We start from the raw sequence: 16,551 nt of genomic DNA, 5'->3' as shown, positions 1-16,551 counted from the left end.
TCCCCCCTACCATTTCCGACTTCATCACATGGGCAAGGAATGTAGATAGACAAGTGTGGGAGCTAGAAAACATGGTAACGGCCTTGCGCCATCCCAATGCAATACCTAAAGAACGCGTACCATTGATCTTCTCTCAAAATGCCACTATGCAAGAAGTAGTCACCGTGGTTGATAAACTAGTCGATCAAATCATACGACTAGAAAGTGACATCATGAGAATGAAGGAACTAGCTGCATCGAATGGGGTTTGGGCCGATGATGATGAAGACGAATATCTCATTGAAAACTCCTTAGTCAAGGAAATAGTCCAAAATGGTGAAGACCAAGATGTGGATCACCTAACTCGTTCGGGTCGCCCATATCAAAGCACTACTCAAAACGGTCCAACCAACGTCATCACACCAAATGACAACGAAGATGACCCCACTGATCATTTGCTCAAGCAATTACAGAAGACCAAGGCTGATCTTTCACCGCAACTAGTGGCAAGCTCATTTCCGCATCGCCAAGCTTTACTGCAAGCTTTGGCCAAATTGAATGTAGCACATAACTCCACTCCTGAAGATATAGTCAACTTGGTCTTCCAAGAATCACCGAAGCTAAGTAATCCTATTACTTTCTCAGATGAAGACTTGCCACCTTTTGGCGCTAGTCACAACCTTGCTCTATACATTACTGTCATTTGTCTAAAGAAGAATGTGCCAATGACTTTGGTAGATGATGGCTCCGCGGTCAACGTCATACCCCTCAAAACGGCATACAAGCTAGGCATGAAAGAGTCGGATTGGACTCCCACCAATCAAGGTGTACGTGCATATGACGGTACACGACGAAAAGTGGTTGGACTTGCTAGCCTAACCATAGCCACGGGACCAATCGAACGAAAAGTTAACTTCCAAATAGTGGACATCGAAGCTTCATTCAACATACTTCTGGGAAGGCCTTGGATTCATGCTTCCAAAGCGGTAACATCCACCCTTCATCAAAAGATCAAGATCCCACTAAATGGCAAAGTTGTGACGATCACTTCGTCACCCATCAAGGCAATAATCGAGAAACAATCAAACAATCAAGTCCTTGCGGATCCCATATACGAACTTGGGGCTTCCAAAGTGTGAATGTCATAGAAAGTGAGTTGGCACCCTTATACTATAATCCCTACTCCAACTTGGTGGTCAACCACATACTCAAATCTCAGGGATACTTCCCTGGAATGCCTTTGAACCCAATTCGGAAGAACACCTTCGCACCATACAAGGAAGGCAACTCGACAAGGATACCACTTGGACTAGGGTACAAACCCACAAAAGAAGAAGTTCTCGAAATGCTCGCTCAAGTCCAAAATCGCAAGCACGTGGGAGTCCAAATGAGGCCATATCTCCCCACTCTAAATGGGTACTTCGTTCAAGAAGGAAGTTCAGAACTCTTCCACGGATTTCCCGAACCTTGGCATTATCTTGAGAGGAAGTTAGCCGGAATCGAGATCTTTCACGATTGCTACTTTATTCCTCCCGAAACGGTTCCTACCGTCAAAACCCGTCAAGCACCTTGCTTCGACGAACAAGCTGTGAGCCTTTTGTTTGGAGAAGATCGATTCATTAGGGCCGCGCAGGATGAGATCATTACTATGATACTTCAGGACGATCGCTTCAACCCCACCGCGTTGATCACAGAAATCGACACAAAGCAGCAGAAAGGATGGAGAAAATCTATCAAATGGACCAACAACCAAGGAAGACTCTTCAAGCTCACCACTGGAGAAGGAGAGATGTTCAAAGGAGAACCAGAAGACGATGAGTTCGAGTCGGAGTCGGAGTCAGAGTCGGAGTCTAGAGAAGTCATTAGAGAGTCTACTCCTGTTGTCATCCCCACTCCCTTCGTTTCTCCTAGCTTAGCCTCGAGTAGTCACGGTAGTTCGGGAAATGCCCCAATTACTGTTCCTTTGCCACCACTGACCATGGATCAGTTGGCTTCTTTGTTTCAACTTTACTCGAATCTTAATATGAATAAATCAGGTTCTGCTTACTCTTTGTGTTCTTTCGAGTGCAATTCTGTTTATGATGATACTGAGGATGACCAAGACCCAGACTTAACCGAAATACCTCCCTACGTAGCCAAAGAAATATTACAAGAAGGGGAAGGGGGACCAGTAATAGAAGATACCGAACCCATCAACGTAGGAACCGAACTAGAACCCAAAGAACTTAGGATAGGGACTACCTTGAGCTCCACCGAAAGGGCCGATTTCATAGACCTCCTAAATGAATTCAAAGACGTTTTTGCTTGGTCCTACAAAGACATGCCAGGGATCGACAGGGATATCGCCGAACATAGGATTCCGATTAAGCCAGGTTTCAAACCTGTGAAACAGAAGCTTCGACGAATGAGAACAGAATGGGCTCTAAAGATTAAGGAAGAAGTTGATAAGCAATTCAAAGCCGGGTTCATCAAAGTTTCCGAGTATTCTGACTGGGTAGCTAACATAGTACCCGTACCCAAAAAGGATGGGAGAATCCGTGTTTGTGTTGACTTTAGGGACTTAAACAAAGCGAGTCCAAAAGATGACTTTCCTCTACCTCACATTGACATATTGGTGGACAATCACAAACCACGCATTACTATCCTTCATGGATGGATATGCGGGTTATAACCAAATCAAGATGGCCATGGAAGATATGCACAAGACCGCATTCGTCACCCAATGGGGAACATATTGCTATACAGTAATGCCGTTCGGATTGATCAACGCCGGAGCTACATACCAACGCACCGCAACTACACTCCTACATGACATGATGCACAAAGAAGTTGAGGTATATGTAGATGACATGATCGTCAAATCCAAAGAAAGAGAGGGACATATTGCGAACCTTCGCAAATTCTTCGCAAGGCTACGAAAGTACAACATGAGGCTCAATCCCCAGAAATGCACGTTTGGGGTAACATCTGGCAAACTCCTGGGATACGTGGTTAGTCAAAGAGGAATAGAAATAGATCCTTCTAAAATCAAAGCTCTGATCGAAATGCCACAACCTCAAACGAAAAAAGAAGTCGAGGATTCCTGGGAAAAGTACAATACATAAGTCGATTCATATCGAAACTCACGATGATTTGCGAGCCTATCTTCAAGAAACTCAAGAAAACAGACCACACCATGTGGGATGATGATTGTCAAAAGGCGTTTGACCGAATCAAGGAGATATTGGCTAAACCACCAGTGCTCATGCCGCCACAACGAGATCAACCTCTTGGTTTATATCTCACAAGAATCGAAACGCCATGGGTGCTATGTTTGGCTCAAATCGTAGGGAAGTGAAGAAAGAGCTATTTACTATCTAAGTAAGAAGTTCTTGGAATATGAGTGCAAATACTCACAACTCGAAAAGACATGCCTCGCTCTTGTGTGGGCAACGAAGAAGCTACGTCACTACATGCTCAGCTACTCCGTCAAGATATACTCCAAAATGGATCCAGTCAAATACCTCTTCGAGAAACCCGTCCTCAACGGACGTCTTACAAGGTGGACTCTGATGCTCTCAGAATTCGACCTCAAATATGTGCCACTGAAAGTCATAAAAGGTCGCGCCGTCGCCGAATTCTTCGCAGAAAACCCTATCAACGACGCACAAACCATAGATACTTGGTCATTTCCCGACGAGGATATACTTCAAACAGATGTAGACTCCTGGGATCTATACTTTGACGGAGCCTCAAACTTAAGAGGATTCGGAATAGGAGTGTTGCTCATTTCTCCTGAAGGTGAGCATACACCGATTGCTGTCAAACTCGACTTCGAGGTGACAAACAACGCCGCAGAGTACGAAGCTTGTCTCATTGGGCTACAAGCGGCAGTAAGCTTAGGCATTAAAAACCTCCGAGTACATGGGGACTCATCACTAATCATCAACCAAGTTACAGGATCCTGGAAAATCCGAAGCGAAAGCCTCGCACCCTATCAGGCTAGGATAGACCAAGTCGCTCAATTCTTTGATCACGTAACATACCTACACCTACCTCGGGAAGAAAATCAATTTGCAGACGCTCTTGCGAAACTTGCATCTTTGATAAATATGCCAGATCACATGATAGACATGCCCTTGTGTATCGAACGACGGTCGAACCGAAACATGTCCACCAAATCACCAATGAAGAGGAAATCGCACAGGAACCCTGGTTCCAAGCAATCCTGAATTTCAAGCTTAATGGTACCTACCCACCGGATATGGACAAGAGGGGACAACGCGCCATACGCCTATTAGCTTCCCAATACATTCTGATGCAAGGTGAATTATACAAAAGAACACCTCTTGGTGTAGTCCTACGATGCCTTGATCATTCACAGGCACGAAAGGTGATGGAAGAAGTCCACGACGGAGAATGCGGTCCCCACATGAGTGGGCCTATGATGGCAAAGAAAATCACACGTTTAGGGTATTATTGGACCACAATGGAATCCGATTGCATCAAATACGTGAGACATTGCCACAATTGCCAAATCTTCGGGAATGTACAACATGTCCCTCCTTCGTTGCTATACACGATGACATCTCCTTGGCCATTTTCCGCATGGGGAATTGACATAATCGGAAAGATAACCCCAGTAGGAACAGAGGTCACTGTTTCATTCTAGTAGCAATTGACTACTTCACCAAATGGGTAGAAGCAGCTTCCTACACTGGTCTTACGGCTAAAAATGTGGCAAAATTCATACAAAACAACATCATCTGTCGATATGGTTGCCCACATGAGATCATTAGTGATAATGGGTCACACTTCCAAGCTGAAACCGAGCAATTGCTAGCCAAATATAAGATTAAGCATCACCACTCTTCGCCCTATAGACCACAGACTAACGGCGCGGTAGAGGCGGCAAACAAGAATGTCGTCACAATTCTCAAGAAAATGACTGACAACTATAGAGATTGGCCAAGCAAGATACCTTTTGCCCTATGGGGTACCGTACATCGCTTAGGACGCCCACCGGGGCTACTCCTTTCTATTTGACCTACGGCATGGAGGCCGTACAACCAATCGAACTAGAAATACCATCCTTGCGTATTCTACTCGAAAGCCAAATCCCTGAAGCCGATTGGAAGAAGGATAGATATGAAGAACTCATCCTCCTGGATGAACGTAGGCTACGCGCCTTACATAATGTCCAAACATATCAAACACGTATCAAACGAGCTTTCAACAAAAGGGTTAGGCCAAGAAACATCAAAGAAGGAGACTTAGTACTCAAATCGGTTAGAGCTCTTTTACCTGTCGACCCAAGGGGAAAATTCAAACCTAATTGGGCCGGACCATATCTAGTCAAATCCATACTCCCAGGGGGTGCGGTTAGAATCACAGACCTAGATGGGAATGAGTTTTCAAACCCCACAAACCTTGACCAACTGAAACGATACTATGCCTAGAATAGGACCACACACGCGCCTCGCGTAAACCCATGTGTCGCTCTTGTGGCACTAAATAAACGGCCCCGGGCCAAGCTGAAATAAGCTAAGTGTCACTATGCTCTTGCATTTTGACAAATTTGTCATCCTCATATCATCAAATAAACTAAATTCGCACCTTGAGAACAAGAAAAAGCTCATGCTTAGTTTCTACGTTCATTACAAGCTCTTGCTTAGAACAATTATTCTTTTACATTTACTCGAACTACGCGCAAGGGTTTGATTTCGCTTTTTTAAGTGAATACGTAGGCAATCCTTCATAGGATTCAACCCATTATACCTAAAATGTAAATAGAAGGACATTTGCGTTGCATTTGAAATTCGACAAGAATAATAAAAGAAAATCACAACCGTTTCATAACCATTCAACCTTTTTTATTCCATTCGCTTTCTAATAATAATAGTACGTTACATAATAAAAATAGAATAGGCTAGGATTCTAAAAATCCCTCCTTTTTATTACAACAACAATAATAATAATAATCAAATAATAAATAAGGACTCGGGCTATTCCTCCATCTTCCCCTTGCCCTTGTCACTCTTGTCATACTTCTTGTCACGACCTCGAGCCGGGCGCTCTTGCACCACTTCAGACCTAATCACCAACGGTCTTTCTCGAGGCCTGACTCTGCCATTCTTGCTAACCACCATTTCCGCAGCAGGAGTAGTCTTTGATTTCTTTGAAGGGTGAATGACTTGAAACCCGGCTTCTTCTTCTCCCTCTGTCAGATGCTTCTCCTTCTCTTTCTCTCCCTCGCGCACCTTGTAGTCAACAGGCTCGCGTTTCCTTAGTCTCTCGCGCTCTTCCGAAGTCGCAGCCTTTCTCCACCTCAGATAAGAGTCCGTCACCCACAAAGCATTGGCGGAGAAACTCAAGAACCACATGTTTCTTTGGGCCCATTTGATAGCCCACTCTCTTCGGCTCTCTGTAGTAAGCGCCATAGCAGTCTGCGGGACGGTGTCAAGCCTAGGGATCGTCTGCTTCAGCCCAACTTGCCTCATCAATCTCTCCGGAAAGATGCATACCATGAACTCCAGTCCCGGAATGCGCACGGACCTAGTGGGATCCAAAGAAGACACTCCAGTGACGGACTTGAGGTGCCACCACGGTACAACCCACCTAATCAACGGGCCATCATCATTCTTCAGCTTGTTCTTCCAATAGTCACAGACCCGGGTGAAGTCCACCATGTACAACCACGTCCTCATCGCAATCATACGGGAATGATAGGAAAGTGCATGAACTGGGGGCTCGAGCAGTCGGAGCCGTTCCATAAGCCAAACCTACCAAAAGCAGGTATTAGACACCAAACAACAACAAAAAAAAAAAAACAAACGAAAAAAAAAACAAAAAAAAAAAAAAAAAAAAAAAAAAAAGAAAAAAAAAAAAGAAAGAAAGGTGTCTTTTACCTGTAGGATGACGGGACTCCCCAAAAATGGCAGATCACGGTTGGATTTCCTATTATCCAAGCCCAAAATAATCTCTCCTAAGCATAAGCAAGCTGGGCTCCTGCGCAGCTCCATTTGCTCGATAAGGCACAAAAGACGAGGGTCACCTCTCAAGTCTTCATCAACATGCCCTTGGAAGACATACACATGCAACAAACAAAAGCCAAATGCTCTCCTCCTAGCAACATGAGAGACAAGTAGGGTCACCCTGTGATGAATCGATCAATAAAATCCAACATTCTCACGCCTTTCGGGGTAACTAGACGATCCACCTCAAGTCCGGTCACCCAAGCAAGTCTCTGAATTTGCTCTTATACCCTTGTGAAGTGGAAGGAATGGCGGGTAAATGTTCGGATCCCATCCACCAATAGCAGCACTATTTCTTCAGAAATGGGCAAATGTCACCTCCTGGGAACGCGAAAACATGATAATTCGGGTCCCAATAGTCAAGGCAAGCATCCAAGAACGGTTTTACAATCTTAATGAGTTTCAAACTCAACAAAGACCCAAGGTTATAAGCACCCATGTCATGCTTCTCCATATTCGAGAACTCGTTGGTCCATTCCTTCAAGCGGATCTCCAAAGTATTCATGACGACAATTTTCTCTTGAAGATTTATTTTGAGAGTTTTATGTGAATAGACGAGGAAGAGACGGAAGAATTGTGTGAATTAACGCCCCGTCGACGCTTCTATTTATACTAATTGTTGTTTCCAAAAATCCGCCAGAACGGACAAACTTGGGAACAGGCGCAGCACCCGCTGCGCCTCTTCAAAGGGACGCAGCTCATGCTGCGCCTCTTCCCGATCTCACTTCGTGATTTCCGTTTGGATCTTTCCTAATTCTATAACGAATAATTTCCTATTCCTACGGGATTTTATTTTGGTAAACACGAGCAGTTTACCATGTTTCAAGTTTCCTATTTTTGCGGGCACGCATTTCGAGGCGACATCGACACCTTCGCCATTTCATGACACTCAAACTTTTTATTCTTAGGAAATAAATTTCATTTTTTTTTAGGAAGTAAAATTTTCTTTTTGGGAAACAATTTCTTTTTGTTTTCATTTCAACATTTCATTTCTACACTTACAGATTTCTCTTTTTTCTTTTTTTTTTAGGGGGTAACCCTCCCTACCGTCCGGTCATTTCCGACAAAATTTTTGCATTTTTGCATTTTTCGTGCTCTTTCGAGTCTCATTTTGCGCTGGTCAAAGGCCATATGTATAAAATGTATGTTTTGCGTGATTTCTATGTAAATTTCGGCAGCATGACGGCGTAAACCGTTATCTACCAAACCTGTTCAAGAACTAACCTGCAGATACAAGCAACACAACCCAAAGAAAGAAAGGCACTCGGGGCCGTCGTATATACACCAAATGAAACAAATGTACAAGCAATCGGGGGCTTGCGCCCAACAAAGTCCAAAAGTCCAAAATGGGGCTTGCGCCCCGAACAAAGTCCAGAAATGTTCAAAATCAGATGTCCAAATGTACAAATCTACAAAACTACACAAAACTACTACTGGGCACCCTCCAACTCAGCAACCCTCGCCGTAAGAGCAGCATTCTCGGCATCCCGAAACTCGAGCTCCCTCAACAAGCGAGCTGTCTCCTCCCGAGACTGGGTCAACTCTCGCTCCAGCTCACGACCAGCCTATAAACAGCAATAAATTGGCTCATGTCAATCAATTCAAACAAAACTGAAAATCAAAAATCAAAAGAAATCAAATGAGGTTCATACCTGACGACCTCGACCACCGACGAGTGCCTCGATGGCGGTAGCTCATAGCCGGTTGGCCACCCTCCATAGTGCCACGAATCGAGATGGCGCGACCTGCATTTCAAAAGAAATTCTCAGTAAATTGAACAAGTTCAATCAAATGTGTTCTTACACGAAGGGTATATAAGCTGGAGGCTCACCCTCCGAATCAGATGCTGCCAGTCGTCTAGGCCAGCATCCGTCACAGCTACGTCGAAGTCACGCAACTCGGAGATCGTCGTCCTCCCAGTCGCGTCAGTGTACTCGAGGGTCTCGGGGTACTCTGGGGGCTCGATGCCCGCCGCCTCGACCTCCTGCAAGGACAAATAATTCTCATTAATCGACTATCTTTCGTCGTAATTCTCAAGATCAAATCAAGGAAAAGTAAAAGATACTCACCACTACTGGCCAGTACGCCAACCTCCCGTAAAGGAACGCCGAGTAGTCCTCGCCAGGGAGAAGAAGGTCGTCGCCACTGGCACCAGCCAGGTCCGCCTCCCTCTCAGCGTCAGTAGGCTCCCTGAACATCGTCCTCGGAGGATCAACGGGAACCGTCAACGCGTCCCGAGAGCATTGACGAGCCAAACGCTCGCCCAAATACCACACAGGACCCATCGACGTCCACAGCAGCAGCTGACTCGGGCTCCTAGGTCGAAGGACCTCAGCGACAAAAGGAGGCACTCCAGCGTACTCCGCCCAAGGTCTGGGCACCCACTGCGACAAGATAAGGCAAAGATCATTCCTGTGATCAAGCGAAGGCAAAGGATAAGAAATATAAATAAATACGAGTGGGATACTCACGCTGCTCAGCTGAAGGGCGTTCACGTCCCGCCGGTAGACATTGTGCGAAGAGCGCTTGCTCTTCGTCCGGCACATCACCCAATCCCTCACCACGGGATAGGCCTTCTCCAGCGGCTCCGTCCTCTTGGGCGCGAGACTCGGGAAGTAAGAGTACACCCACGCCTGTAAAACAGAATAACCAATGACGATCTTTCGTGATTCGATAAAGAAAGGAATTTACTTTGGTCTAAAGGAAGGTTCGTACCTCCAACAGTAGTCCAGGTCCGACAGCGCCAGGAGAAGTCCCCTTCTCCATCAACTCCGGACGAACCATGGCCCTCATGAAGCGGATGAGGACCGCAAAACCAGCATGACCCGGTCCCGGCGTCATAGGGAACTCGGTCGAAAGAAAGGGAAGAAGCTTCGTCGATAGCCTCTCGCCCTTGTCTCCGAGGTAAATCGAAGACAGAACCACCAAAGCCACGACGAGCCCTCTGCTCACCAGTACAAGGAGGAGGAGCGATCTCCCTCCCATCGATCGTCACCGGGCCGGGTCTTCCCATAAAGTAGTCTCGAACGTAGGTACTGGTACCAAACCCGAGATCGCAACAGCCCTTCGGCGACAAGTTCCAACCGATCAATCTCCTCGCCTCGGCCGAGTCCGCCCTCATGGCGCCTCTCGCCACACCATCTCCTCGGTCCCGCACGGGACCGAAATCATGCCGTAATCCTCCGTAGTAACTCCCACCTCACCGAAAGCGCGGTGAAACGTGGAAGTCGTATCCCAGAATCGGTCCAAGAAAGCGCGGACCAGGCTAAGATTAGCCCGCAACTTCCTCTTCACGATATCCCTCCAGGCCTGAACCAGAGGACCAAACGCTCCACGCTCGATCATAGCCCTCTCCTCCGCCGACAACCGCTCGTAGTGCTCCATCGTTGTCGTGTAACCCGAGAACGACCTGATGTTCCCGGCCTCCTATAATGATTTGAAACAAAGCTATCTTTAGTTTTGGCTGAAATTTGAAAGAAATTTGAACTAAAAGAATGAAAGAGGACAGTAGTGAGTAGTGAATTCCTATTTACTGTGCTCTTCACCGTCCCGTAGGACAGGTGACCCTCTGCAGCCCACACGAGGTGCCTACTCTCCCGTGTCTCGGTCCACGCAGAGCTCCCCTCGGTGACGACCTCCTCGTCCGACGTTGGCCCGTCTCGGGATCTCCTCCTCCTCGACAGCCTCCTCCTCGTGAAACTCAGCAGCCATCACCGCAGCGGTGAAGGCCTGCTCTAAAGCCTCCTCAACAGTACTGGCGTCTATCTCCATGGGAGTCCTCCCAGAAGTAGAAGCCTCATCACCTGCAACGTTAAAGTAAATTCAGGCCGCGTCACATGACGACAAGCCTTTGTTAAGGAGTTTTCGAGCCTTGAGCCAAACGCCCTTTCCATGCCATCTTTGGCCATATTCCCGCCAACCCAATCACTCATGTGATAAATTGGGTCAAGTCAAGTCCAAGTCAAAGCCTAGTTCCAGGTTCAAGTCGAAAATTCGGCAGCATTTCGTTATAACGGCGATTATGCCCTAGAAAGGTGTCCTGAAAAAGTTGTCACAAACCAAAATTTCGAGATGGTAGAAAGTTTACCCATCATCCAAGGATCCCAAATACCAAATTTCATCGCCAATGGGCATTCCTAAGGCTATTTTCGAAGCAATTTACGGTTCAGCTGTAAAACCGTCTCAAATTTCACTCAAGGGCTCAAAACTCGATGAAAATTCGAAGCAAATACATGATTATATTCCTAACATTGCCTACTATCCGTTTCTAACATCAATTTGGCATAGCAAATCCATTTGGGGGAAAAGCCCCAAATTTTCGATCAAAAGGGTCGAAAACCCTAGTTTTCGCGGCTCAAAATTCAACAAATGTAGATGATTAATGCAAGATTGGAACACATACCTTGATTAGTCATGTTTAATGCAAGCTTTTGGATCAAACCTCGACGGAAATGGTGAAGATTTGAGAGAGAAATTGCAAGAATTGTGTTTCGAAATAATGAAACACAAATCCTTCTGAGTTCGCGTTTTTACGCAGAAATAGCCAAATTGGGGAAAAGACGCAGCAGGCGCTGCGCCTCTTCCAAGGGACGCAGCTCTTGCTGCGCCTCTTCCTTGTGTTCCCTCCATACGGATTTTCAAAAATTCGTTATGAGTTCGTTATTTGTGGGCCCATCTTTGGTGCGCCTCTTCTTCAACGCTATTATATTCTTTTGGTCCGTTTCGATGATTTTCTTTCGTTCCGCCCGCATTTTATCCAAATAGCAATATTTTTGCGTATTGCTCAAGATCATTATATCCAGTAGCAAAGATTTTTGCAAAGTATTGCTCAAATCCTTTTATCCAAATAGAGAGTATTTTGCAAAAGATCGCTCATTCAAGATTTCTCTCACGACGATCTAGATGTTCCTAGTCGTCAAAATATTCCCCAGCAAGAGTTTGTTTGGGACCGACGCAAGCAGATTCAACCTCAAGTTTTGCCAGAGTTCGCTTGAGACTAACGCAGCGGATTCCCCGGCCAGCTTTCTGCGACGTCCTGCCGCTTTCAATATTTCTTGTTTCCCCGCGGAGTTCGACCAAAGTTCCTTGTGACCCCTAATGCCTTCAGACACCAAGTTATCTTCAGACCAAAGAGTTTTGCCGAAGCGTCTTCAGTTCCATTTCACCCAGGGGTATCTCGGTATGGTTTCTTCTTATGGTCAAGCGAGCTTCCTTACGTAGCCTAAATGGACTTTAAACGACCCTCCCGATAGTCGATGCACTCTAAAATGTTCCCGACGACAGTCCTTGGTTCGACCCCTTGAGCCGCCTCGCGTCGTCAGGTTGTAATCTTCGATTGACCTGATGGCTATACTTTGACTTTCGCCTTGTCCAAGCCTCGGTCAAAGTGGGGGCTCAGAGATACCTCATTTCCGCACCTCCCGCAAACCACCCGGTGATGATTGGGCCGCATGTTTGATTCGCGGAACGATTTGTGACAGTTCGTAAGATTATCGTCAAGTGATTGCTCAAATATTAAATGTCGACCTCATAGTTGTCATCTACGTCCTGATACGGTCGTTTTGGCAGTAATTAGAGTACATTCGGAGTCCGGGTCAAAAACCGTCTCCATTTTCTCGATAATCAAGTAAATCCCGAGTCGGAATGTTCTGGAATGTTCCGGATATTTCTATTCCATATTTCACAAATTCTATCTTTTGGCAAATAATATCCCGTAATATTCATATTAAATATTAAGGAAGATCGAATTATTTCCGTCCTACCATAACTCAGACGCGGAAATCTTTCTTGACAGAGAGAAACCTCCACGGAATAGACGCAACAGTCTTTGCGCCTCTTCCAAAAGACGCAGATGGGGCTGCGCCTCTTCCCAGGCCCTTCTTTGCATGTTCCACGTATCTTTTTCATATCTTTCCGAGATTCACTTCCAAAGAGTCTCCGAAACCCTATTCCTTCACGTGATTAGTATAAATAGGAGCCTTCGTTCCTCATATTTCTCACGCGAGTGTCCGCCCTTCTCTTCTCCCTTTGCATTCTAGACTTTGTTCTTACTAATTGGCGCCTACGTGCTTGGACTTCCGACCACGTAAGCTCGGATCTTTCCGGGTACCAGCCTCTCCGTTGCATGACCGACCAATTTGACCAACTACACTCAATTAATTTAATTAATCAATCGTTTTCCTCTTACGAGGGCACTCACTTTGCATTCGCGTCGAGCATTCACTAATCGATATCTTAGTTCATCTCGTTTCGTCAACATGTAAGTCTGAGGGTGTATAATCCTCTTTTATTTATTGTATTTTATTTATCGTATCACCATTGTAAGATTTATGTCGAATACACCATTAAAATCGATTTCTAAAACCGTGCTTTAAAACTCTGTTTTTGCGGATTTCCAGCAGACAGACGTCGAGAAAAGACGCAGCAACTGCTGCGCCTCTTCGAAGGAGCGCAGTTCCTGCTTCTTTTCTTCTTCCTCGTCCTCTGTAATTCGTATGTTCGTTATTTGTTTCGTTTATTTTCTTTAATTCTTCATCACAATAGCTTAATAATCACATGTATATTGTATCACATAATTCATCATTCATTAATATGTTTTAATCGTCATAAATCCGACTTAAATCCCTTGTAATTCATATTTGCGGGTTTTCGTCATTAAATTCAAACCCGGATTTTAGAGATTCAATTTGTTCATATTGAGTTTCTGGAATTCGTCATTGATATAATTTTCGTCGGCTTCGTCACATATTCGTTGTATATCCGTCATATTTAGCCTAATTGACTTATTTCAACAGAGGACTCATTAATATTTTCATAATTTCATGTAAATAATTCGTTTGCATTCGTCTCATTCATGTTTACTGTTTTATGACCATCATTGACATATAATAAAAGTATTAATCACTTTCATCCGAGTAAATAATTTAATCGATCCATAAAATTACCAATTAACATTAACGATTTGCGCTTCGGCTTTACGCCAAACTCACCCTTGGAATGACGCAAAGAATCGCCGCGCCTCTTCCGTGGGCGCAGTCTCTGCTGCGCCTGTTCCAGGATGATTTCTGTCCCTGAACTCCGTTTCTGCCTTGACCTAGTTTAATTAGCCCACGTATTAACTAACTAATATCCGTAATATCGCTAATTCTTGTTCGTTGATTTATTTCTTTTTATTCTTTTATCTCTTTTTCTCAAATTATCCGTTTTAAAGGTATTTTCGACATAAATCGCCTATTCCAATGTAATTAATGTAATTTTCGTTATTGTAATTTATAGCTATTGTATTTCTTTTATCATTTGTATGTTTCCACATGTAAATCAACATTAAATTCCAACTTCGACCCAATTGTATGCTAATTACATGTCTACCGACTTAGTATTAATTCTCACATGCTAGGATTAAAACTTGGATGTTGCATTGCATGCATATAGCCGATGATATATCGAGTATAAATAACTTTCCTAATCATTAGTAGAGGCCGCTATCGAGGCGGGCGGGATTAGGTGTTCGATTAAAAGAGCTTCCTAATACGTACCCTCACCCCTTACTCCAGATCTCCGTGAGCACCCGTGTTCATTGGCATCCACGAGAGTCATTCTAGACATAGAATGCTAAGGGTAACGATTGCTTAGTGTTCATGTCACTACTTTGTGTCTTGACATGACACGAGGTATTCGAACGGTTCCAATTTCCCATAAAAATTGGTGGCGACTCCTTACAAAATGCAAACGCTTGTTTTTTCGACCTTCACCAAGCGCCCCCGTGGGCGGCCCACTGTCCACAATAGTACAAGCTATAAGCTGTGCATTTGAGGCTACCAACAATGAGGCAGAATATGAAGCCCTAATAGCTGGATTAAAGGTATGTATTGACCTTGGTGTGCAAAACCTAAAGGTACGTACTGATTCCCTTCTTATTTCCAACCAAGTAAACGGAATATATACTGCAAAAGACTCAAAAATGATGCTTTATTTGGAAGTTGTTCAAACTTTAAAATCAAAATTCCGCAATTTTAATATTGACCAAATTCCCAGGGACTTGAATACTCAGGCCGATGCCTTAGCCGGCCTAGGATCCAACTTCAGTCCCCTTGACTTTGACAAAATACCCATCGTACATTTATTAGAACCTGCAATAAATAAACAAGATGAAAGTTTCCCAATTTCTGTTGCCAATTCTTGGACAAAACCCTACTACGACTGGCTACAACACGGAATCCTTCCCCTAAATAAGCAAGATGCCAGAGCACTAAAAATAAAAGCTGCTTCATATACTATTATCAACAACGTGCTTTTTAAGAAATCGCAGGCTGGACCATACCTCAGATGCCTGGAACCACAAGAAGTCAAGATATTATCGAAATCCATGAAGGATACTGTGGAAATCATAAAGGCGGAAGGAGCCTGGTAAGCAAGGTACTCAGAACAGGTTATTATTGGCCCACCTTGAGGGCCGATTGCCTGGAATTTAGCTCTAAATGTGAAGCTTGCCAGATTCACGGACCATATATCCATCAGCCATCTGAGGAACTACATTCCATATCCGCACTCTGGCCATTTATGAAGTGGGGCATGGATATAGTAGGGAAACTACCTCAAGCACCCGGACAAAAAGTTTTCATGCTAGCAATGACTGACTACTTCTCCAAGTGGATAGAAGCTGATTCATACAGGCAAGTCAAGGAAAAAGATGTCATAGCATTCATCAAACACAACATCATATGTAGATATGACATCCCCTCTGAAATAGTATGCGACAATGGCACGCAATTCGTGGGAAAAAGAACAGTAGCCTTATGTGCTCAATGGAACATCAACCTGGTAACCTCCACGCCAGGATATCCAAAAGCTAACGGTCAGGCAGAATCCAGTAACAAAGTAGTAATCAACTGCATAAAGAAGAAGCTAGAAAGAAGGAAAGGCGGATGGGTCAAGAGCTCCCTCTCGGTCCTCTCCTGGGCCGACAGAACCACGCCTAAAACATCCACAGGCCAAACCCCTACTCCTTGGTCTATGGATGTGAAGCGATAATCCCGGTACGAGGTCAACATTCCATCAGCCAGATGCGGCCTGAACACAATAACAAGCAATATACCTCTAATGGAGGACAACCTGGACTTAACGGAAGAGCTAAGAGATGCAACCAAGATTAGATTGGCAAAGATATCAAAAAAGAGTTGCAAAAAGCTACAACAAGACTGTCAAAGCCAGGGTATTCAGGGTAGGAGACCTTGTCCTCAGGAAAGTCTTCCAAAACACAAAAGAAAAGAATGCTGGCAAATTGGCCCCAACCTGGGAAGGTCCCTACCTGATTGGCTCAATAGTCGGCCAGGGAGCTTATAGATTACAAACCATGGACGGCGAAATAATCCCAAGAGCTTGGAATATTGCACACTTAAAACTATTTCACATATAAAATATATCTCCCAGTCCAGGTATAATTTTCACCTTAACATTTATTGCCTGGCCTGATATGAAACTAAATGTATGATACTTGCCGTTATATGAATAAATGCCGTATATGATTTCTTCAATTATGTGCCCTAGTACTTGTCAATAT

The sequence above is a fragment of the Silene latifolia genome, chromosome 3, assembly GCF_048544455.1.
Source record: "Silene latifolia isolate original U9 population chromosome 3, ASM4854445v1, whole genome shotgun sequence".
NCBI classification, from domain to species: Eukaryota; Viridiplantae; Streptophyta; class Magnoliopsida; order Caryophyllales; family Caryophyllaceae; genus Silene; species Silene latifolia.
This window is presented reverse-complemented; position numbering follows the sequence as displayed.